Below are 25310 nucleotides of genomic sequence, written 5' to 3' on the forward strand. Positions count from 1 at the left end.
AAGAAGAATAAATGGAAACTGGAGAGGTGGGAAATCCAATAACAGAATTATAGAACTCAGTAAAAAACACAATGTCTCAGCAAAGAGATGGAAGCTATAAAGAAAAATGAAATGAAAATTTTAGAATGAAAAAATATCAAAAGCTAGATAAAGGAAACTCAATAGAGGGACTCAACAGTAGAAAGGAGAAGGCAGAGGAAAGAATCAGTGAAGCTGAAAGTAGAAAAGTAGAAAAAAACCCAGTCTGAACAAAAGCATGAAAATAGACTTAAAAAAAAATAGAACATTAAGACCCTGTAGGACTATTATGAAAGATTTAATCTTCATTTCACCATTGTCCCAAAAGAAGAGAGTCTGTGAAGGTATCCAAAGAAATAATGTCTGAAAATGTGCTAAACTTTGCAAAAGACATAAACCTACAGATACAAGAAACTTAGAAAACCCCCAAACAGATAAAGCCAAAGAAATCAAGGCAAAGACAGATCATAGCTAAACTTCTTCAACTAAAGACAAACTTAAAATCTTGAAAGCTGTGGGAGAAACTTTAGGGGAACAATGACATAGGGAAAAACAATTAGAATGGCAGCAAAGTTCTCATCAGAAACCACAGAGGCCAGAAGAAAATGGCACACTATTTTTCAAGTGTTGAAAGCAAAGAACTGACAACCTAATACTCTAAAACTAGCAAAGATATCCTTCCAGAATGAAGGGAAACTTAAAACATTCTCATGGAAAGTAAAGTTTTGATAATTTTTCACCAACAAATCTACCCTAAAAGAATGGCTAAGGGAAACTCTCTAAACGTAAGTAAAATAAAAAGAAATGTTTAACCGAAGCAGGCAGAACAGGCAACAAAAGAGTAAAAATATGAACAAATACAGATTTTTTTCCCTAAATTATTAAGATGATGTTTAACAGTTGAATTAAAATTTAGAAAATTGTGTGGTGTATTATATAGTATTATATATTACTATATAATATAAATATTTAAGATGTTCAACAACACTGGCTGTGAGGGAAATGCAAATTAAGACTATGATGAATATCACTGCCCACTTATGAAAAGAAATACAATTTTAAAGTAGTCACTATACCAAATGCTGGAGAGCAGACAGATGAGCCAGATCTCTAATACATTCCTGGTAGGAGTGTACAGCTGTTCTGAAATATAGTTTGTTAGTTTCTTTAGAAACTGAAAACACACTTTGCAAAATGAACCACAGTTACACTCTTGGACATTACACCCAGATGTCCACACTGACACCTGTACATGATAGTTTACAGCAGCTTGATTTGTAATAGCCAAACCTAGAAACATCAAAGTGTCTAAAAATAGGTGAATGGTTAATGAACTGTGGGACCTGCATACCAGGGAATACTACTCAGCCACAAGAATAAATGTATTATTATTAATATTGATATTAATAGTTTTGCTGTTTGAACATTAACCAGTTAAAACTTTAATGTAATAATTAAAAAAAATTCATCCACAACAGAACAAAGATATGTAAAATGCTTAGTCATAAAGGCAATAAAAACTATGTAGGTTTACATGAAAAAAGGACCAAATTTCAGTATGGGTGATAAAGTGACACTTAAATGCATACAAAGAAAATTATAAACTATTTTGAAGTAAATATTTTACTCAATTATTAAAATTTTTGAAATTGTTTGAAATGTAACTAGAAGACCAAATCACCAACAAAAACATGGAATTGGGTTAAAAGAAAAAATTATTTAAAGAAAGGGTCATGAGGGGTTACTTGCTCTATTCATGTTAGGACTCTATAAGCTAGTCTAACAAAACATAGTAAAGCTAAAGAAATAAAAATATAGTGCAATAGAAGAGAAAGTTGGAAATGAAAACACCATTATGTATACAAGCTATTACACTATAAGAGGTTTTTTTTTTGTTTGTTTCTCCAAATAGAGCACCTGTGCAACAATTTTGGCATGAAAACAAGTTATAACCCTATCTCACACCATGATAAAAATGTAATTCTAAATGGCTTGAAAATATTAAGAAAATACATTTTAAAAACCAAAAGAAAACACAATTAATGTTTTCTCAAACTTATGATGGAATTCTTTCTAAATTTGACACCAAAGTCAATTGAACTCTTTAAAAAAATCTTTTAGAAATGAAACAGAAATCTAAAACCTGGTCAACATATTTGAAAGCCATATAAAAAACCAGAAAAGTTTTGCAATGTGGAAAACCATCGAATGGTCATTATCTGGAGTACTTAAAGAATTCTTATAACTTGGCCAAACAAAATCCTCACCAATGAAAAATGATCAGGGGTATGAAGAGAAAACTTACAAATGTAGAATACGGGAATTAAAAAAATAAGGAAAAAATTAAAAAGTGAGACTTACGCTAAGTAAAATAAGAATAGTTACTATAATGGGATGTCACTGTTCATGTATAAAATTGACACTAAATATGTAAGAAGATTATTAAGTGTTGCAGTAGAGAGGGTCTAGGTAAACTGATACCTTTGCAAGTGCTGAATGGTGGCACAGTCTTTCCAGAAAGTGATCTTCAAGAATTATCAAAAGCTTTAAAAAAAGACACAGTCTTTCACCCAGATATTCGACATCTTATTAGTAAAAAGGTTGGGCAGAGATATTTATTTTGCATACCAGGAAGTTCATTCTAGCATTGTTTACAGAAGGAAGAACACACAAGCAAACAAACAAACAAAAACAAACAAAAACAAACAAACATTCTGATATAAGATAGTCGGTATAAGATACTTGTCTTTTCTGAACTCTCAAAAAATAAAAGTCCAAAAAAAATTCAATTACACTGAAATTAGAAATCAGCTTTAACCTCAAACTATAGAGTATGAAAAATATGTGCTAAATATACTTAAGTTTGGAAAATTTAAAGAAAGAACTAAGAATGGATAAATTATTTTCCAGTATGTCAAGCAGGCTGAGGAGTCTTCTGAAAATTACTAAGCATTCTGATAAGACCAACCAAAAATCTCTCTGAGGAATTTTAGGTTCCTGAGATTAAACTAGGAAAAGTAAGAAACATACGTGTATTAGTCAGGGTTCTCTAAAGGGACAGAACGAATAGGATCAATGAATATATGAAGGGGAGTTTATTCGGATAATTGACTCACACGATCACAAGGTGAAGTCCCACAATAGGCTGTCCACAAACTGAGGAGCCAGAAAGCCAGTCTGAGTCCCCAAAACCTCAAAAGTAGGGAAGCTGACAGTGCAGCCTTCAGTGTGTGGCTAAAGGCCTGAGAGCCCCTGGCAAATCACTGCTGTAAGTCCAAGAGTCCAGAAGTTGAAGAACTTAGAGTCCCATGTTCAAGGGCAGGAAGCATCCAGCATGGGAGAAAGATGAAGGCCAGAAGACTCAGCCAGTCTAGTCCTTCCATGTTCTTCTGCCTGCTTTATTCTAGCTGTGCAGGCAGTTGATTAGATGGTGCCCACCCAGATTGAGGGTGGATGTGCCTCTCCCAGTCCGCTGACTCAAATGTTAATCTCCTTTGGCACATCCAGAAATAATACGTTGCATCCTTCAATCTAATCAAGTTAACACTTAGTATTAACCATCACAATATGCATCAGGCGGCAATGTTATCACTAAAGCACAGTGTGCATGGCTAGGACTAAAGGGACATCAGGCCAGGATCATTTTTCCATGACATGCACAGCTAATTCAGATGAATTGTCTTCATGTGAGGTAAGATGAAGAACAAATCAAGACTTGATATACCCAATAAATATATACAAGTATTACCAAATATAAATTTTAAAGAATTTTAAGATTTTGAAATATAGAATTTCAAGCTACATTTTTAACATTTATTTTAGGTTCAGGGGTACACGTGAAGGCTTGTTATACAGGTAAACTTGTGTCATGGGGGTTCGTTGTACAAATTATTTCATCACTCAGCTATTAAGCCAGTACCTAAGAGTTCTCTTTTCTGCTCCTCTCCCTCCTCCCCGCCTCTACCCTCAAGTAGATTCTAGTGTCTGCTGTTTCCTTTTTGGATTCAAAAGTTCTCATCATTTAGCTCCCACTTATAAGTGAGAACATGTGGTATTTGATTTTCTGCTCTTGCTTTAGTTTGCTGAGGATAATGGCCTTCAGCTCCATCCACGTTCCCCCAAAAGACAAGATCTCATTCTTTTTTATGGCTGCATAGTATTCCATGGTGTATATGTACCACGTTTTCTTTACCCAGTCTATCATCGATGGGCATTTAGGTTGATTCCATATCTTTGCTATTGTGTATCATGCTGCAATAAACATTCATGTGCATGTGTCTTTGTGGTAGAATGATTTATATTCCTCTGGGTATACACTCAGTAATGGAATTGCTGGGTTGAATGGTAGTTCTGCTTTTAGCTCTCTGAGGAATCAGCATTGTGTTTTCCTCAAAGGTTGAACTAATTTACACTTCCACCAACAGTATATGCGTTCACTTTTCTCTACTACCATGCTAGCATGTGTTAGTTTTTGACTTTCTAATGATACCCATTCTGACTGGTGCGAGATGGTATCTCATTGTTGTTTTCATTTGCATTTCTTCAATGATCAGTGATGTTGAGCTTTTTTTTTTTTTTTTCATATTCTTGCTTGACACATATTTGTCTTCTTTTGAAAAGTGTTCATGTCCTTTGCCCATTTTTTAATGGGGTTGTTTGTTTTCCTCTTGTAAATTTGTTTCAATTCCTTATAGATGCTGGATATTAGATTGTTGTCAAATATATAGTTTGCAAATATCTTCTCATTCTATAGGTTTTCTATTTACTGTGTTGATAGTTTATTTTGCTCTGCAGAAGCTGTTAAGTTTAATTAGGTCCCAGTTGTCAATTTTTGATTTTGTTTCATCTAGGACCTTCATCTAGGATCCTTGACAAAGTGGACAAAAACAAGCAATGGGAAAAAGACTACCTAGTCAATAAATGGTGCTGGGATAACTGGCTAGTCATATGCAGCAGATTGAAGCTAGACCCCTTCTTTGCACTATATACAAACACTTCAAGATAGATTAAAACCTTAAATGTAAAACCCAAAACTATAAAAACTCTGGAAGACAACCTAGGCAATAATACTATCCTGGACATAGAAATCAGAAAAGATTTCATGACAAAGACACCAAACACAGTCCAGCTACTTTTTAGACAACAGAGCAGAGTTGAAGAATAAAATACTAAATCTCCAAAAAATATGTATCCTGGTGCTTTAATAAAACTCTGGAGAAGTTTTTTCCTGTTATTTTGTGCTTCTTTCTTCATCCATTTAATAATTTATTTACCAAATATTTATTCAGGACCAGGTGCAGTGGCTCATGCCTATAGTCTCAGCACTCGGTAGGTATACAGGGGCAGATTACTTGGGCCCAGGAGTTCAAGACCAGCCTGGGCAACAAGGCAAAACCCCATATCTACAAAAAATACAAAAATTAGCTAGCCATAGTGGCATGTGCCTGTAGTTCAGCTAGCTACTCAGGAGGCTGAGGTGGAAGGATCACCTGAGCCCAGGAGATCGAAACTGCAGTGAGCTGAGATTGCGCCACTGCACTCCAGCCTGGGTGACAGAGTGATTCTGTCTCAAAACAACAACAACAACAAAAACCAAAGAAAAACAAACAAACAAAAAAAAGCACCTACCATGAAATTAAAGATAAAAGATGAGAAGAATACATTATCATAGTTCAAAAAAAATGAAGGTGATTAAAATTTATGGAAACCATAATCATATTTGAAGCAACAAGAATTAGGAACCACTGGGGGGAAAATCAATGACAAGAAAATCAGAGTTGTGAAATTTACGTAAAATATACTGGACATATCCAAGGAATAAAAAAATAATAAATATGAAAGAAACATTGAAAAAAACCAATGTAGCAGAGAAAATTACAATTCAAATACATAGTATGTAAGAAAGAAGTTAATAGCAGAGAAGATAACAGATGTGAGAGTAAAACAACAAAGAATCAATGTAATGGGAAAATATATTGTTTAAAGACATAATAGAAAAAAGACTCAAAGACAGAAAAAATTACTTGTAGCTCAAAATGCTGCATCATATGCCAGAAATAAGAACAGACTGAATGATCCACAGCAACATATAATCTTACTTATTCAATCATCCATTCAATCCTGCAACATTGAGTACTGTCTCTATGTCAAACAGGGTGCTTGGAGCTGAGAAACACATAAGGCACTATAGCAGTTTCAAATTCAAAGATAAAGGAAAAAAGTATACAAACATGTAAGTAGAAAAATAAGTCTTCTAAAGTGAGAAACATAGACTGATTTTAATGTTCTCTACTGTGGGGTAAGTGTCCCCAATGACGGAAAAGGCCAAAAGAAATTAAAGTCTGACCAAATAGTTTTCTAAAAAGCCAAGTTGTTTTGCAAAAGAAAGACACTGTCTAACATGCAAGACCTCAAGAAATATAAAAGCTATTTGCTTTCCTTGGGAATGGGCATGTAGAGGGTAGAGGGAGACAGTACTTGAGAAAGTCTAGGAAACCCAAAGATTAATAAAGTGAAGATCTCAAATGGGGAATGCATGGTCAGAAAAGTGTTGATGAACATAGAACTATGTTATAATAAATATATAACTAAAGATAATCTAGAAATGATATTTACAAAACAGAATATAAATGCTATCAATCTCGTCAATGGAAAGTGATGCTATAACTAATAAAAATAAGAAGGTATGCATGAGAAAGAAAAGGCATATTGTAATAATTTATCTTTTACAGCAGAAGTCAATAGACAATATGTTAATTTAAGAAAAACACACAAAACATAGAGATTTAAATATGGGAAAGTAATGTTAGCAATGCAACAAAGTTAGAAAATCTAATTACCAGAAGGGGGAAAAGGTTGACAAAATGTAGACATCATAGGTTATACAGATGTAGAGTTGACAATTACATTTGTGAATCATAAACTGTGTAATTCTTGTTGGTGAAAACTTGAGGCCCCATCAGAAACAAATACAAAATTACCATGCAGGTATTTTTTTTTAAACCCAGGGTATATGGAACTCTCTTGAGATGGGGTGAAGACTACAGTGTGCTGAAGATACACTCACAATAACAAATCATAAGTCAAATAAGGAAATAATCCACCTTGAGCAAGACTCAGCAGATACAAAAAGCAGCAAAAGCAGACACTCACAAACTTGAAATATTATGACCATTTGGAAAAGACTATAGAATGGTTATATTTGAAATAATTAATAAATTAGAATAAGTTCTGGAAACATATTGAAAGAACAATATATTTTTTGGGGAAAAAAGTAGATTTAAATATTAAACAGATTTTTCTCTAAATGAAAAAATATTTTAACAAAAAGCTTAATAGAATGGTTAAATGTCACAAAAGACATAGTTCAGCAATGATAATAAACAAGAAGGAATTTTTTAAAAGTAGTGTTTAGGGTAAATTGGTAAGAGTTAATATTTAAAAAGATAATAGTTGAAAGATGATCATCTTGAAGAAATACTCTAGAAACCAGAAAAAAATAGGAAATACATGAAGTTCATAATTAAATGCATCATAATAAACATCAATAAAGAAGGGCAAATCTTAGAAAACTTGAGAAATAAAGACAGATTATCCTTAAATAAGTGACATTTAGATCAACAATAAATTTTCCATAAAGACAAATTAAATAAGGGAAACTAGGTGAAAGGAACTTTCTGTGGTATCTTTGAAATGTTTCTATAAATGTAAAATTATTCTAAATTTAAAGCTTAATTTGCAAAAGCAAAAACAAACAAATAAATAAAAATGTTAAAGCCAGGCAGAAAAAAGAAATTAATTGATGTCTTGACAATGCTGAAGGAAAATGAACCCCAAACTGCAATTCTATACTCAAAAAAATCCCTTTATTTCTTTCACATGAGGATGAAATAAATACATCTTCCTGTGGAGGAACCACTGCTAAAAAAAAAACTACTATAGTATATAGCTCAGTAAGAAGAAAATGGAGCTCAAGAAATACACGCAAATGCAAAGATAATTAAAAAAAAAAAAAAAAAAAAAAAACTAAAAATGCCAGATAAAGACTGGAAAGTATACTCTTGTAGGCTGACAGTGGTTATAACTAGAGAATGAGAATAAGATGATATAAGGTATAGGTTATATTTTTATGTATCAATATTTTCTATATTTTTCTCAAGGCTTAAAATGAGTATTTTAATGAGAAAAAAGAGAATATTATAATGTTTTACATGTAAAAACATAAAAGAAAAGCTAGGAAAAGAAAAGAGGGGGAAAAAAGAGAAAGAAGGAAAGAGTAAAAAGAGAAAAAGGAAAAAGTAGAAGGAAGAAAGGAAGGAAAAAAGAAAGGGAAGGAGGGCCAGAAGGAGGGAAGATAAAAGAAAGAAGGACCAAAAGGGGATGGATACAAAAAGATGAAACACTGTTGTTAGGTGTCCCTGGCAAGTGGTCAGAGTCACTGTGTTCTGCCACCACTTAACCCATTATCTTATTCCCTTTGAACAAAGTCATTCAGATCAAGCAAAATGCAATAAAACTGCCTTGACACTCCTGCCAACCTTTCCATCTTGAAGGCAAAGTTTGCATCCAGGTCTTTGAAATCTTACTTGAGAACTTCAGCCTCTCCCTTCTTTCACTTGTCTGAGCACTTCGTTGGAACACTCTCTTTGACTGGATACTTGTATTTTGTTTAACATGACTGGCAGTGGTAAGAAGCAATTCTGTGTGTGTTGACCTCCTACTGGTTTCACGACTGCTACTTGCACTGCCCTTGTGCCCAGGGCAGTGTGGAATACTTAATAGATACCAAATCGCCTTCAATCTCATTAACCATTTGCTCATTCCAGATAATTCCCCATTCTTATAAAGAGCCTCACCCTTAAGTTAGCCTAGCAGACCAGAAGAGCAACACAGCCCTGGTGTCCAGGAGAACCTTCTTCTAAGGGCAGCGTTCTACATGCCAGAGAGCAGACAACAGCTTCTAAAATAAAGCTCCAACATCATTCGAAGTTGCTCTCTCTGCAGCTCACAGATTCAGCTCCCTCAGGATGAAATACATATGTTAAGGCATGGTTACAGTAACTTCAGCAATAGTAGATGTTAGCTATTCTCTCTCTCTCCTCCCTCTTGATTTTTCAAAGCTGATGAATTCAATTCATACTCACCATTTGCGACTGAAATTAAATATAAATAAAAAGGAACAGCATTATAGCATCATGCATAAATCAAACAGTAGTTCCATTGATAGAACGGGCTTTAATATTGAGATGTGGGAAATAAATGGAGAAAACACCTGAAAATTGATTTTATTTCCTCCTTTCACCAGGAAGCTTTGATGTCCTGTGAACACACATTCAAAAGTAAAGTTACTTTGGGTGGTATTGGAGAGTCATGGTGTAGGGGCGAAGTATAAATCAGAAACAAAACATAAAATTGGAGTCAGATAAGTAATTGTGGGTTTGAATCCTTCTCCAAATACCAAGTGAGAAACAGGAATTTGCGTTCTCTGAGCTTTGCTGTCTTCATCTGTAAAATGGGAATTTTATTGTTTTTCTTCTTGAAATTATATACATAGAAATGAATGCCATAGCATAAACCTCTTCTTTTTGAAATGAAGCACTTGGAAACAAATGCCATAGCACAAAACCTCACACATAGTCACTCGACTGAATTTTTATTCTCCTTTCCTTTCTACACTTTGGAGACAAAGTATGAAAATAATTTTCTCCTGGCAAGTTCACCATCCTCATCCTCAAACATAAACCTATATAAATGCAGCTTTCAGACAGTCTCTAAGCAAAGCCATTAAGAAGACTCTATCCCTTGCCGTTCTTCCAAGCCAGGTTATACAGCAATTTGCAACTTTATGATGTGATAAATAGAATTTCTTTGTTTTGATTTTTCATTTGCATATTTATTGAGATATGACGATCTTAATTAGTTCTGCTTTTTTTGTTTTGTTTGTTTTCTTGGTTGGGAAAAGACAGCTTCCTATAGTGAAAAATAATTCTGCATGCTAACAGGGTGAACAAAACCCAGCCTGTGGCATTCCTTGATGTTAATGCTGATTTAAACGCAGCTTCATGGATTCTTTTTCTCACTTGTTTTCTCTTTAAATGCTGAGGTAATGCTCAAGACTTGGGTGAATGCCAGACCTCAAGAGGCAGCCACCCACTGAGAAGCAAGAGGCGAACACTTAAAATTCCAAACACTCAGATTCATCCAGCATGCTCTCCCAGCTACCTGTCACCCATCTCGCTCCTGAAAAAGCTGAGCTCCACCGAATGCCTCCTTCTAATGAAACACAACTCTGGCTGCATCTCAGTTTTTGCAGGCTAGAAAAGAGCAACTCTGAATTCTCTGGGTGAATGAGTCCTGGAAGCAGTATTTAGTGGTGTTGCCCACACCCTGCTATTCTCCTTTGACCTTCTATCTACTTTCTCCAGGAGCAGAGCTGTGTGAATGCTGTGATCCATCTAAGAGGCATGAGCAGCCTATTACACAACTCATCCACACTTACAGACACACTGAGTATGCCCACCACGAATGTCTCACCATCATCACCTAGGACAATTAGCGTGGTTCCCTAGGGTTTTGTGTTTGTCAGCTTCACACCATCGCAAAATTTGTCCCTGAGTTAACACATTTAAGAGGAAGGACATAATTTATTATTCCCCGTTTTTTCTTATTAACTCCAGTAATGGAGCATTTTCTATGTACAGAGAAAAGCACTAGGCACTGTTGAGAAAAGAATAAGAATAAACATTGCCAATCACCTACTGTGTGCCAGGTGCTTTGCCATTGTTCTCTCTTGAAATATAAACAAATAAACAAATCTATGGGTTATATCTTATCAATCCGACTTAACAGTTAGAAAAAGAGGTTTAGAAGTTTAGATAATTTTCCCAATATCTTAAAGCTGCACATGGCATAGAGAATGTGTGATAATTAGATAAGACCAAGGATTCCTGTATCCCTTGATTCAATCAACAAATATTTAGAAATAAAGTCTAGTTTGCCTAAGGAAGAACTGGAATGAGGTGTTCATTCAGCCCAAATCAAAGTCATGAACTCTGTTACATGACCTAGAGCTCTAGAAAAAAATCCAGTCATTTCCACATAAAAAGTCATGGAAATAAATGTCCTATTCCTTATTGAACAAGTGTACCCTACATAGTATGGGGAGATGCAGTCCAAACTCTTTATGAAAATAGAAATGTAGAATAAAACAGGAAGGAAGTGGGAGGGAGTGGATTAATGAGGAAATGAATGAAAGCAAAAGAGAGAGAGAGGAGAGACGGTGTTTGACGTGTTTAGTAAAACTTGCTGAATCAATTCATCAGCAAGTGCTTTTCTCTTAAATTCTCATAACTTATGAAAAAATGGGTTGACCTAAGTGGTCTAAAGGAAAAGATACATAAGAGGCTGGTTCATTGAGAGTATGGTCAATAGTTAAAAGTTTAACATTTATATGAGAGGACCTCTGAGTATTGAGTGGCCCATTGATGTTTCAGACATGTAATTCAAACTATTTACCTAATTAGCTGATGAAACTCCACTGAGCCAAACCACATTCATTTGCTCAGTCCTTCTGTTTAGAAACTTATTCAGTGTTAAAATACAGCTGGGCTTTGGCGTGCATGGTTGGCTGTACTGTGTAGCTAAGGGACCAAGAGAAGTTAACAAATCTGTATAGGTATCAAAATCAAGGTCATAATGACCCATGCCACTTGAGTAGAGAAGGTGTTTGTGGGCAAGCCAGTTTGTCACTTTAGCAATGAATGATGATGCTGTAGCTCAAGCTACTATTGTTTCAGCATTCAAAAGATACCCACTCCCATGCTTGTTTTCTTTTTCCCCATTATTTCTTGTTGAATGGTGTCAGATACATTCTACTGGGTATCTGTGGATCATTGCTAAACTGATACAGTGTAATCAGGTATGGCTAAGATATTTTACCATTTGGTATAATACATTCCCTCAACCAGTGGAACACATGGTGCAATGACAGATCTAATGGGTCAAGGAAAACACTTCACAGGGAGATGGGATCATCTCACTTAACTACACTGCTGTAAAGCTCATCAATGTCTTTCTAAAGTTTACAAAGGAACATTTTCTCATTGTCTGAAAAGAAATCAAAGCATCCAACCCAAATCTTCTTAAGCTGATAAGAAACTTCAGCAAAGTCTCAGGATACTACATCAATGTGCAAAAATTGCTAGCGTTCCTATAGACCAACAAGAGGCAAGCAGACAGCCAAATCATGAATGGACTCCCATTCACAATTGCTACAAAAATAATAAAATACCTAGGAATAACACAGCCAGCGAAGGAAGTGAAGGACTTCTTCAATCACTGCTCAAGGAAATCAGAAAGGACACAAATAAATGAAAAAACATTTCATGTTCGTGGATAGGAAGAATTAATATTGTGAAAATGGCCATACTGTCCAAAATAATTTATAGATTCAATGCTATTTCCATTAAACTATCATTGACATTCTTCACAGAATTAGGAAAAACTATTTTAAAATTCATATGAAACCAAAAAAGAGCCCGAATAGCAAGGATAATCCTAAGCAAAAAGAACAAAGGTGGAGGCATTATGCTACCTGACTTCAAACTATACTACAAGGCTAACGTAACCACAACAGCATGGTACTGGTACCAAAACAGACACATAGACGAATGGAATAAAGAACGCAGCAACAAGACCACACACCTACAACCATCTGATCTTCAACAAACCTGACAAAAATAAGCAATAGGAAAAGAATTCCCTATTTAATCAATGACTCTGGAAAAACTGCCTAGCCATATGCAGAAAATTGAAACTGAACATCTTCCTTATGCCTTACATAAAAATTAACTGAAGATGGGTCAAAGGCTTAAATGTAAATCCCAAAACTATAAAAACCCTAGAAGAAAATCTAGGGAATACCATTAAGGATACAGGCATAGGTAAAGATTTTATAACAAAAACACCAAAAACAGTTGCAACAAAAGTAAAAGTTGACAAATGGAGTCTAATTAAACTAATGAGCTTCTGCATGGCAAAAGAAATGATTATCAGAGTGAACAGCCTACAGAATGGGAGACAATTTTTGCAATCTATTCATCTGAAAACTGTCTAATACACAGAGTCTACAAGGAACTTAAACAATTTTATAAGAAAATAAAACATTAAAAAGTGAGCAAATGATATGAACAGACTCTTCTCAAAAGAAGACATTTATGCCGCCAACAAACGTGAAAAAAAAAAAGCTCAACATCACTGATCATTAGAGAAATACAAATCAAAACCACAGTGCGATACTATCTCAAGTCAATCAGAATGGTGACTATTAAAAAGTTCAGAAACAACAGATGCTGGCAAGACTGCAGAGAAAAAGGAACATTTTTACACTGTTGGTGGGACTATAAATTAGTTCAACCATTGTGGAGGACAGTGTGGGTGATTCCTCAAAGATCTAGAGGCAGAAATACCATTTGACCCAGCAATCCCATTACAGGGTATGTACCCAAAGGAATATAAATCATTCTATTATAAAGATATATGCATGTGTATGTTCATTGCAGCACTATTCACAATAGCAACGTCATGCAATCAACCTACATGCCCATCAATAATAGACTGAATAAAGAAAATGTGGTACACATACACCATGTGTATGGCTATGCAGCCATAAAAGGAATGAGATCATGTCCTTCGCAGGGACACGGATGGAGCTGGAAGTTGTTATCCTCAGCAAACTAATACAGGAACAGAAAAGCAAACACCACACATTCTCACTTATAAGTGGGAGCTGAACAATGAGAACATGTGGACACATGGAGGGGAATAACACACACTGGGGCCTGTCAGTGGGGGCTAGGTTGGGGAAGGGATAGCATCAGGAAGAATAGCTAATGGATGTTGGGCTTAGTACCTACGTGATAGGTTGATCTGTGCAGCAAACCACCGTAGCACATGTTTACCTGTATAAGAAACCTGCACATCCTACACGTGTACTTGAGAACTTAGAATAACAGTCAATGAAAAATAAAACACAAATACCCTCCACTCGCCCCCAAAAAGAAGATCAGAGCATCTGGAAAGAAGTATAGATTTGCTGAAGTCACTTAGATTTCAGTTTAATTTGTGGTCAAACTTTCTATGGTAACTGGTATCACCACCTTAATTTTCTATTAGAAAGACTTTTCTATCTTATATACTTCAAAACAACAAAGAAATAAAATGGGTTACTGGGTGTAAACTAAGCCATATAAGGATAAACTATGGCATGGGAAAGGTCAGGAATGACTTTTCAGTGAATGGAAAACAAATTATAAACTTTTTAAAAGTAAATATAAGATTTGAGCCTTTGAAAAGTTAAAAGATAATATGCATTTATTTTCTGACCTAATTTTATAGATGTCTTCTTTAGTGCCAGTCTTCACTTTTTATATAACTCTTACTATTATAAGTGCTTATATATTGTTAGTCTTGTCCCAGAAATGAATGCCATCTATTGCTCCAGCCAATGAACGTGGCATGCACTTTTCTCATTTCTAAAAGTGCTCATTTTTAACTCCTCTGCAGCTTTCTCTTTCTGACATTATTTTATGTTCTGATTAACAGTTTTGACTCATAATAGTTCCTGAAAGACATGCAAATAATAATGCTAGAGGTACCTAGACATGAATGCTATGTTTTAAAGCAGCTTGAGGCCACAAGCACATTTAAGGAAATGAAAGGTAAGGAAACAGATGGAAAATGTCCATGGTCAGTGTATATCCCCAATGAGATCTCTGAGAAATCTCGTCGCGCTGAGCTTTAGGACCACCCCACTCCCTCCCTCTCATCCTCAGATAACTTCATTTTATACCTAGATCTTCTTTGGTTACCATTTTCTCCTCAAATTATTGACACACATACATCCTAGATGTAATTCTGGCTAACAAACCTTGCAAAGAATCGACAGTGAATTTCAGCATCACTGTTACCTTTAAAATACAGGTATATGATTCATCTGTAGCTCTATAGTTTATATGGATTGGAGCATTCTTTTTTTTCTTCTTCTTCTGAAGAGAGCTCTAGTCTTCTGAATACTTAGTTTCCACTGGACAGTCTAATATCTTTCTATGAGGTAGCCCTAAGGTGAGTGGTGCGGCCAGGTCACTTCTCATACAATCAGACCCATCATCGGGCTTCTTAGAATGAATGGTGCTGAGGATGCCTCAACTTAAGGCAATAGAACTGGTCATGGTCCATGTAGTTCTCATTTCTCTGCTGGTCCCAGGGACTGAAGTTATTGATCTCTGTGGGCCCAAAGGAAAAGAATCCAGCTTCCCAAGCCTTGATGCTCCCACAAGATACACCTCCTTTTTCTCATCTTTGGCATGTAGAGGCAGCTGGAGTGGTGTGAGATTGTAATTCTAACCTCTTCTTCATTGTTACATTTTTCTCATTCTTCCCCAGAGGGTTTAGAGTAAATGGAAGGCAAATTAAAGCTTCCTGGGGCTTATACACATCATTATGAATCCATACCTCTGTGTAGCGATCCCCTTTTCCAAGGGTCCAGAGAGGGGATATGTTTTCTTTCTTTTCTTTTCTTTTTTCTTTGCTTTCTTTCTTTTCTTTCTTTCTTCCTCTCTCTCTCTCTCTCTCTCTCTCTCTCTCTCTCTCTCTCTCTTCTTTTCTTTTCTTTTCCTTTCTTTCTTTCTTTCTTTACACTAATTCAGTTGGAAAACTGCAGAAGTCCTTTGACATTATAACACTCTCTCCAGTGAGGTGCATATTCCTAATTGTATGATCTGTGGCTAAAAGAATCTTGGTGAGGTGCATGGAACCATGTCAGGGAATTAAAAGACAAATGACAATTATAAAGTTCAATGTCAGAAACTCATCTCTATAAGGACTATGTTTTAAAGATTTGTGTAGCTTTTATTCAAACAGTATTTCTATTTTCACAAACACTTCCTCCTCACTCAACTCAGAATGCCTGTATATGCTAGGAACTAAAAGTTTAAAATGAAAGCATAGCAGAAAATGGCTTGAGAGAGATGCTTAAACAATACTAGAGGAGCAAGCATAAACTATGCAAAAGCTCTTTAGAGCTCAGTGAAGTCTGAGTTCAGGTGGATGTGAGCAGTTAGGCAGGTGAGTGTTAATGAAAGAGATGCTTATCCTTAGAATTGAGGTCTATAGTTCAAATGATAGAAAAAGTTTAAAAGTAACAGTCAAGATGGATAGATTAGATAGACAAATGGTAGATAGGTAGGTAGATAGATAGATAGATACATAAATAGATAGGTACATAGATGGAATGATAGAGGATAGATGGCAGAATGATAGACATATATATCTTTACACATATACCTTTACATATATGTACCTTATTATTTCTATTTGTTTTAATAAATTACATTTATGAATCAGAATCTTTACATAAACAGTCTAATTAGAATTTACTGAGTGTTAATATCTTAGATACATATTATGAGCAAAGCCTTCTCACTGTGGGAACTCTGTAAGCACTCCACTAACCTTGGGCATTCTCTGCCCCTTAAGTTAATAGAGCTTTGATCTGTGTCATCTTCTATTTTGGAGACTTGGTATTACATGCTTGGTGAGAGAAATGAGCTTCCAAAACCTTGTCTTTGCTTATTTCTTCATCTGAGTTTTCAACTATATGCTCCTACCTAATCCCTTCATTAGAATTAACTTGGTCTCTCGCCTCTCCTCAAGTACGCTTGGGGCCTTGCTGTTCTCTGACTGGGCCCAAGCTGACTCTACCTGGAATGCCATCCTTCTTGCCACTGCTAATTGAAAACTCTATCATAGCTTAAGATAAGCCCAATGTTACTTCCTCCATTAAAACATACATGATCATGCAAGATTAAAAATAATTACCCGTTTGATTTTAATGCATTTATTCACCATATGGTCCCTTAGAGGCCAGAGACATATTTTTATTAATTCATAATCGTCATGGTTCTTATCCTTTGTCTTATACATAGAATATGCCCCAAACAAATGCTAATTAAAGAAGGGCAGAATAATTCTCCTTTTTAAACTTCAGAAATATACACTCCACCTCCAGATTAGGGATAACCAAATATCTCTGCTGCTTTCATTACACCATACACAGAAATGGAAGGGGCAGGAGTGTTTAAGAGAATTCATACCTTAAACTGTTAAACTGCAAAAGTGATAGTGCTAATGTGGGCCATTTCTTCTCAAAATAACTTGCTCTAACTTCAAGTTAATTGGCAATTTTATAGGCGATTTTAGTACACTTGGCATAGGAAAATATACTAATACAAAATACAAATATTTGTATTCTATTTTACTGTTTGTTCTATCTTTGTGTTTTATTTTGCTTCTTACTTCATATGAAGTATGAGAACAGGATGTTTACAGTTTAGATAAAGAAGTACAGATGGATAAAAGTCCAAAATTTGCAGTGGATATTTAAGAGCCTATATGAAAAAAACAAAAATCAGCAACGCTATTTAAAGACTATTTTGTTATCTTGGAACTGTCTCCCAAATTCTGTTTCTATCAGGCTCTCAGGTTTCAGATAAAAAGATTTAGTGTTGCTATTGTTACAGACTAAAAGAATTCTTTACACAGGCCTTTTTGTTGTAAGAGCAAAATCAAATCTCCTTGCCTTCTGAAACACCCAGGGATTCTAAGGAGTTTACAGAGCAATGAATTTCGATCTCAGTTGTAGGAAGAAAACCAGATGGCTCTTCGTCTCAGAGCATGGAGTAAGTTATGCTACCACCTACCACTGACTCTGGAGTAAAGCCACAATTCTGTGGATGTCTCATTCTATTTTAGTTAGAAGTAACACATTTACAGTTACCTGTATCTTATTGCTTTTTCACATACATTTTTCCTGACAATGAAATTACATTACAGTCAGGTAGCATGGCCATGGATGCAAGTACTATAAATATCATCCGGAGAAATCACTGCATAAGTGAAATAAGAATGAAGGATTTATGTTTAGTAAATATAATACGATATAGAGAGTGTCACTCTTTTTTACTTTCAAGTAGGTAAATAATCAACGTATGGTATTTTAATAGTTGTGAAGTGTTTAGAATGGACTCCCATATTGTTCAAGTCAACTGCCAAGAAACCTTGTCTTTTCACAAGATGTGTTAGCGAAAGCTTCAGTACCTTCAGAGGGAGGTTACCCCAATCCGATAAACCAATTTTAATTTATCCCACATTCAGTTCTATAGTAATTTCATTAATGGGAAATTAATTTATGTAATCAATTTTACTATAAATATGACTATCAACCTTCAAGGAGACATTTTGATTTGAACAGTTGAGAAGGCACATCTCAAATTGGGTTAGCCAAAAAAAAAAAAAAGAAAAGAAAACAAGGATATATTTTCAATGACAATTGTAAGCTTTTTTGAATATCAAAATCTTTAGTAGAAAGGAGACTCAGGATCATAACAATGACAGGACATAAGAACTGAGAGTGTTCTGTGAGAAGTAAGTCAGAGAAGTTTGTCACAGGGAGTCAAACAATAAGTATTACTGTAGGAGGGATTGTGGTAAGTTATTATAGACATCATAATAAGATATGCCACATACAAATGATAAAACAATTTAAGATAATGCATAATATGTTACAGCAACTTGGCATAAGAAAGAAGTGAATTAATGTACTTAACAAAACCATGATACTGTATTACAAGAATCATAACAAAGAACAGTATATGTGTGTGTGTGCATGTAAAGTTATTTTACACATTATATATAATTAAACTAGGTTATATATTATAATTTATTTCAAAAGCTTTTTAAATGTAAATAAAAATAGCATTGTAAAATAGATGTTTCAGCATCATCTGGTAGCATATGTTCTATTAGGTAGTTCTTTTTTATTTACTAATTACTGACCAACATAGCAGCCACAAGAAGAAGCACAATGCACAGTAAAGCACATCTTCTGTATCCGAGAGCTCACTGAGAGGCATTTTGTGAGACATTTTAAATAAATTACCTCATTTTACTCAATGACATTGCTTTATAGTGTTTGTTTGTTTGTTTTTTACACAAGGTCTGGCTCTATCACCCAGACTGGAGTGCAGTGGTACAATCTCAGCTCACTCCAGCCTCTGCTTCCCAGGTTCAAGTGGTTCTCCTACCTCAGCCTCCAGAGTAGCTGGGATTACAGGCACACACCACCATGTCTGGCTGATTTTTGTATTTGTGGTAGAGGAAGGATTTCACCATGTTGTCCAGGCTGTTCTCCAACTCCTGAACTGAAGTGACTGCCCGCCTCAGCCTCCCAAAAGGCTGGGATTACAGGCGTGAGCCACTGCACCTAGCCTATAGTTTGTTTTGAACTTTTTATTTTAAAACGCAGTAGTCCCCTTTTATCCACAGTTTCACTTTCCAGGATTTCAGTTACATGAGGTCAACCTCAGTCCAAAAACAATGAATGGAAAGTTCCAGGAATAAACAAATAGTAAGTTTTAAATAGTGCACAGGTCTGTGTAGCCTGATGAGATCTTGTGTTGTCCCACTCCATCCTGGCCTGAACATGAATCCTCCCTTTGTCCAGCAAACCCACCCTGTGTACACTACCTGCCCATTTGTCATCCAACCATCCTGGTTACCAGATCCATTGTCATTATGTTGAAGTACTTATGTTCAAATAACCCTTGTTGGACTGAATAATGGCCCCAAAGTGCAATAGTGATGCTGGTGATTCTGATGTGCCAAGAGAAGTAATAAGGTCAAAAGGTGAAAGTTCTCAACTTAATGAGGAAAGAAAAAATATGCTGAAGTTTCTAAGATCTATGGTAAGGATGAATATTCTATCCATGGACCTAAAGAAGAAAAACAATTAGTGCATAGTATATATAGAGTTCAGTACTATCTGCAATTTCAGGGATCCACTGGGAGGTCTTATAACTTATCCCTTGTGGAAAGGAGGGACTACTGTATACATATTCTGGTTCTGATTTGTTACTCAGTGTGCCTAGGCCATATAAATCCTAAATGCACTAAAATTCTTACAGTCACTAATTCATTAATTCATCCATTCATTCAACAAATATATATCATTCGTCTACAAATTTTATTTATCTACTCATTAATTTAGAAAAAAAAATGGAGAAGGAAAGAAAAGCAACCTTTCTTCCACCTACCTACCATATGCTAGGGGTATTACTGGGCACAGCAATAGAAAAGAGCCTAGAAGTGGAGTTGGGGGTGAGATGGGCTTGGAGATCAATTACAGTATTGTTTGGTGAATGTTCTAGCAGAGGAACAGGCAATGTACCCTGGGAGCTCAGCAGATGGAATCGGTAACTCTGTCAGGGGGAGGCAGGAAAGGTGTCTCTAAAGGGGAACATGTGAGGTTTTCTCCAGGTTCAGAAGCAAGGAAAGGACACTACAGGGAGAAGAATCCCACATACAAAATCCAGCATTATGGGAGACCATAGTGTGCACAGTGAACGCCGGTGTTGGAAGTGTAAGCTGTGTGTGGATTCTGGTGGGACTTGAAGCTAGGAAGATGGAGGCCTGAAGCTGAGGAGCTAGTTAGCCAGGGAAAGAAAATCAGACTTCATTTTACAGGTCATTTTATGTTGTGTTTCTAAAGAAGATGCTGAAGCACACTCCATTTTATTAGCATTAGATGTAATTATTTAAATATAACTTGTTCGAAATTAGCTGTTTAATTTAAAAAACATAATTAATTGAAGCAATGTTTTAAATAATAATATTTGACATCTATTAATGAGGATATAATTAGATGTGCTATTAAAAACTTAATGCAATACCAATATTTTCTCATAAAGTAAAGTGAAGAATACTAACTACCATGCAACTCTGCAACTTTTCTAAATTCATTTCAAAATCCACATCTCTGGCAAGAATCACTCATATTTTAAAAATCTGTTTGAAATTTCTCCACATAAACTTATGTAAGTGTAAGAAAATTCTAGTACTATTTTCACTGGAAATATGTTTTTTTAAAAAAAAGAGAGAGAAAAGATTTCCATTAGGTTCCTGTCCAATTTTTTTTAAATAAAGACCTCCCTCTCCTCTCAGACTTAGGATGATTTAGAAAAAATGCCTCCAGTGAGTTTTCAGAGTATCAGAAAGGGTCCAGATAAGATTGATTCTAACAGAGTTGGCCTTGAATTGATCCAGAAAAATAATGCCAGCTCAACTCCATGGAGAACTTAGTAGGTGCAAATCACCCTATAGACCATTTTATATGCATTTTTACTTTAATTTTCAGACAAGCCCAATTAGTTAACTATTATTAATATATCTAAATTTTATATGAGAAAAGTGAAGCTTAAAAAGGTGGGTGATTTGTCTAGGGTCACTCAACTCAAAATTAGTAGTGTCAGAACCAACTCTGAGATTTTGTAGACAATTTTTTACTGGGAGAAATGATGTAGTGACTTCAGAAGGATAGAATTCAATTGATATTACAAAGAGGCATAAAATGTGTACATAGAGATGTTTTACTATTTGATTTGAACATTGCATTTCAGAAGTAAATATCTGATCTTCGCTACTGCTTACTCAGGAAATGACATCGATGGGGCATGAGATTCTGGATTCCACCCCAGTTATTTAATTCTGTGGAAGTGATTAGGAAACAAAGTACAGCAAGTTCTTCTCAAAAAACCATTGTCATGAGAGGTCAACTCAGACTCAAGAGCTAGGTAGCAGTGTCATAGTGACCTGTGTTAGACTGCAAACTTTTGTAGGTCAAGAGAGGTTGGATATTGGCAATTTCATAATTTCCCATTTAATACAACTAGATCTTCTTATTGAAAGGTAACTGATATGGTTTGGATCTGTGTCCCCACCAAATCTCATGTTCAGTTATAATCCCCAATGTTGGAGGTAGGGGCTGGCGGGAGGTGATTGGATCATCAGGGCAGTTTCTCATGGTTTAGCACCATCCCCTTTTGGTACTGCATAGTGAGTGAGTTCTCATGAGATCTGTTTATTTAAAAGTGTGTAAGCCTAGCCCACGTGGTGAAACCCCATCTCTACTAAAAATACAAAAATTAGTCAGGCGTGGTGGCACACAGCTGTAATCCCAGCTACTCAGGAGCCTGAGGTAGCAGAATTGCTTAAACCTGGAAGGCAGAGGTTGCAGTGAGCTGAGAGCACACCACTGCACTCCGGCCTGCATGACAGAGTGAGACTCTATGATAGATAGATAGATAGATAGATAGATAGATAGATAGATAGATACCCCTCTGCCATCTTCCTCCTGCCCTGGCCATGTAAAGGTATTTCTTTATAGCAGTACAAGACAGACTAATACAGTAACCTTGGCAAGGTATACAGAATGAAGTGGGGGAAACGGAAAAAGAAACCAAGTTAGAACTTTTGTGGTGACACAGGCAAGGAAGAATGACGTTTTCATAAAAGCAGCTTTACAAGGAGAGGTTGAGTATGTTCCTGAATCATTTCCAAACTAAAATGACAGATTGCCAAGTGGACATGAGAGGCGAGAACATGAGAATCACCAGGAGGTTGCTGGGGTTTGCAGTAAAAGACACTGAGAGAATGCCACAAGATTCGGTTCCTTCCAATGTCAAGAATTTTGAAAAAAGAAAAGTTTCTTCACATTTCTATAGACTTTATTCTATATGCCATAATTGAGTCCATGCTAATTCAAAAAATTGCATTTCTGTCTTAAAAACAAAGGATCAAAAAACAAATGACAAAACCTAGACTCCCCATGTTGCAAAATGGAGCTTAGCATGTCTGGTAAGGAAGAAGGGGAGATGAGACCTGCCCGCCGTGCACACTAACTGTCCCCCATCCCATCAGTGTGGGGTGCAGTTCCACCTCTCTGCAGATACTGAGCTAGCACTTACCAGGAGGCAGGCTCAGGGCTGGGTGTGCAGCTGAAGAACACACTGCCTCCCCCTCCCCTGCCCTCCTAGGTGAGGAGGCGGTCAGTTCAGTGGGAATCTACAGTAAGAACCACGGAGGTTGTAAACGGCCAAGGCTGCAGGAGAAGAGTAAAGGGCTCTTACCTTATCTAGTGTGTTTTGATGTCCCTATACACACACACACGCACACACACAGAGGCACATACACGCATGTACACCCACATACATATGCACACACACCCATACCCAGCAACGCATATGCAAATGCAGATATGCACACATGTACACACTCACATCCACACATATGCATAAACACATGCACACAATTCATATCTGCACATACACAAATGCCTGTGCACATGTGTATGCACACACAGTCACTGCCACATACACATACCACCCCTGCGCATACCTAGACACACAGGACCACCCGCAAGCTCACTCCTTCTCACTGGGAACCTTCTCACTACTATTGAGACTCAAAGAATGTTTTTTTTTTCTGTCAGCCTTCCTTGGCCCTCCTGACATAAACAATTGTTCCTAAGTTTCTCCATCCCCTGATCCATGCCTGAGATGTTTACAAGTTTGCTCCCTGTTTCCCCTTTTGTCTTGATGATTTTGTTAACAGTTATGAACAGCATTTCACATGAATGGCAGCTCCCAGCGAACGGTCTGCAACTCTGAGGCTGTGAGTCCTGTAAATGAGCTAATTTCTTACTTTATCACTGATACAATTTTATAGTGTGCTTTTCAAATGCATTTAGGTCAAGGAAAGCCTTTATTGGTACCTAAAGCTGAGATTCAGCAAGCTCTGAGATTCCATTGTCTGTTGATAGTAAAAAGAAAACAAGAAAAGAAAAATGTAAATGTCTGCACTGGGTTTCTTTTCTGACAGGCACTGTTGCTGAGGAACGCTCTAGTGATCCATCACTTAACACGACTCCACTAGTCTCAGGCCAAGGTTAACACGTTGCTTCTCTTTCCTTTTTAAGCATGTCCTGCATCTGCTATTTGCTTTCCTTTACCGGAACTCCAGATTTTTGCCCAAGGAAACTGAAGTTTCTCTTGGTGGTGGAATGACAAAAAGACATGGGCCCATGAGTATTCTGGCAACATCCCCAATAGTGGCAAAAGATGATGTGGCTGCTGCCCAGAGCCCTGGCACGGAGCCCGTGGCCACCTCTGACAAACACCCACAAACACACAGCAGAGCTAAATAAAGAGCCGCTTCGTGAGTGTCCCTGGCAGGGATGAGCAACACTCTTTCTCTGCCTCCTCAGAAAACAGTTTTCTGGAACATCAAGCCAAGGAAAGGTGTAATTTATTGTGGGGATTGCATGTTACATAATTAGTTTTTGGGAGTTCCTTGGGTAATTACAATCTGTAACATTTGTAATTGATTTGGTCAGATTAAAAATGGATGGGTTGGTGCATCTGTGAAACTAGCAAGAGGCCAAGGAGGAGTGGGAGGGGAAAATGTCTCACTGAAGGAGACCAAGAGCAACATGGACTCAGGCCAAGCCCCAGATGACACCATTTCTGAAGCCAAAATTACAGCAGGCCTCTAAGATGCACACTCAGCAGGTAAGTTCTTTCCCAAAAAAAAGACCATGTGGGGAGGCCCAACATCTCCTGAGAGGCTCTTTGTAACTATCAGAGGAGCTGCTGCCCCAGGGGCTTGCGAAGTCAGACACTTACCTTAGCCCTGCGTTGACCTGGCTCTGTCAAGTAGATTGGCATAAATGAAAAGCAGTCATTTTGCAAAACAGGAGAAGGAGTACTTCTCTTGGAACAGATGAGGGCCAAAGAGAGGATGACTGGGGCAAGAGTATAGAAAGGAAGCTGCCACCTGCCAGACGTCCTCTTGGGTGGAACACCTCTGACCCCAGCCCTATGCAAGGCCTTCTGCCTTCTGGGACCTTCACCGAAAGGCTCTCGTCCCCTCTCGGTCTGACTCATGCTCCTGCCAGGGCTCCTTTGTTCTCCTGTCACAACCAGGTGTGCTGTGAACTAGAACAACAGCTCTCTCTTCAGGCAGGGACCAGCTGCTGAGGGTTCTTGGACTCAGAGAATCCCATCCAGGTGGCTGTTCCCCCAACAATGAGAGCTCCAAACAGAGAGGAGGAGCTGTTCCTGAAACACAGCTGCTGTGGAGGTTTTTGGGGGAAGACCAGGCATTCAGGAAAAGGAGTAAAATATCCCAGTTGAGCAGGCTTATGAGCTAACATTGACCGAGCACCTACTGCCTATATTATATCACAATGTGGTGGGCAAGTGCTTTACAAGAAAAACAGAAAGAGATTGAAGATATAGAAGAGAGAAACAAAAAAGGAGCAGAGAAAGAAAAGCAAAGGAGAAAGGAGGAAAATGGAAGTATCGAGGAGCATCCACATTGGGCCGTAAACAAGAGGCCTGATG

At 36.9% G+C, this 25310-nt stretch overlaps 1 protein-coding gene across 6 annotated transcripts in view; it reads right to left on the reverse strand.

Annotated features, from left to right (window-relative positions):
* The window catches only part of LOC105488361 (AGBL carboxypeptidase 1), a 958121-nt gene that overhangs the window by 106977 nt on the left and 825834 nt on the right, over nt 1–25310 (reverse strand). The gene's annotated exons all lie outside the window — the stretch shown is intronic.

This window comes from Macaca nemestrina, chromosome 7, assembly GCF_043159975.1.
Source record: "Macaca nemestrina isolate mMacNem1 chromosome 7, mMacNem.hap1, whole genome shotgun sequence".
Taxonomy (NCBI): Eukaryota; Metazoa; Chordata; class Mammalia; order Primates; family Cercopithecidae; genus Macaca; species Macaca nemestrina.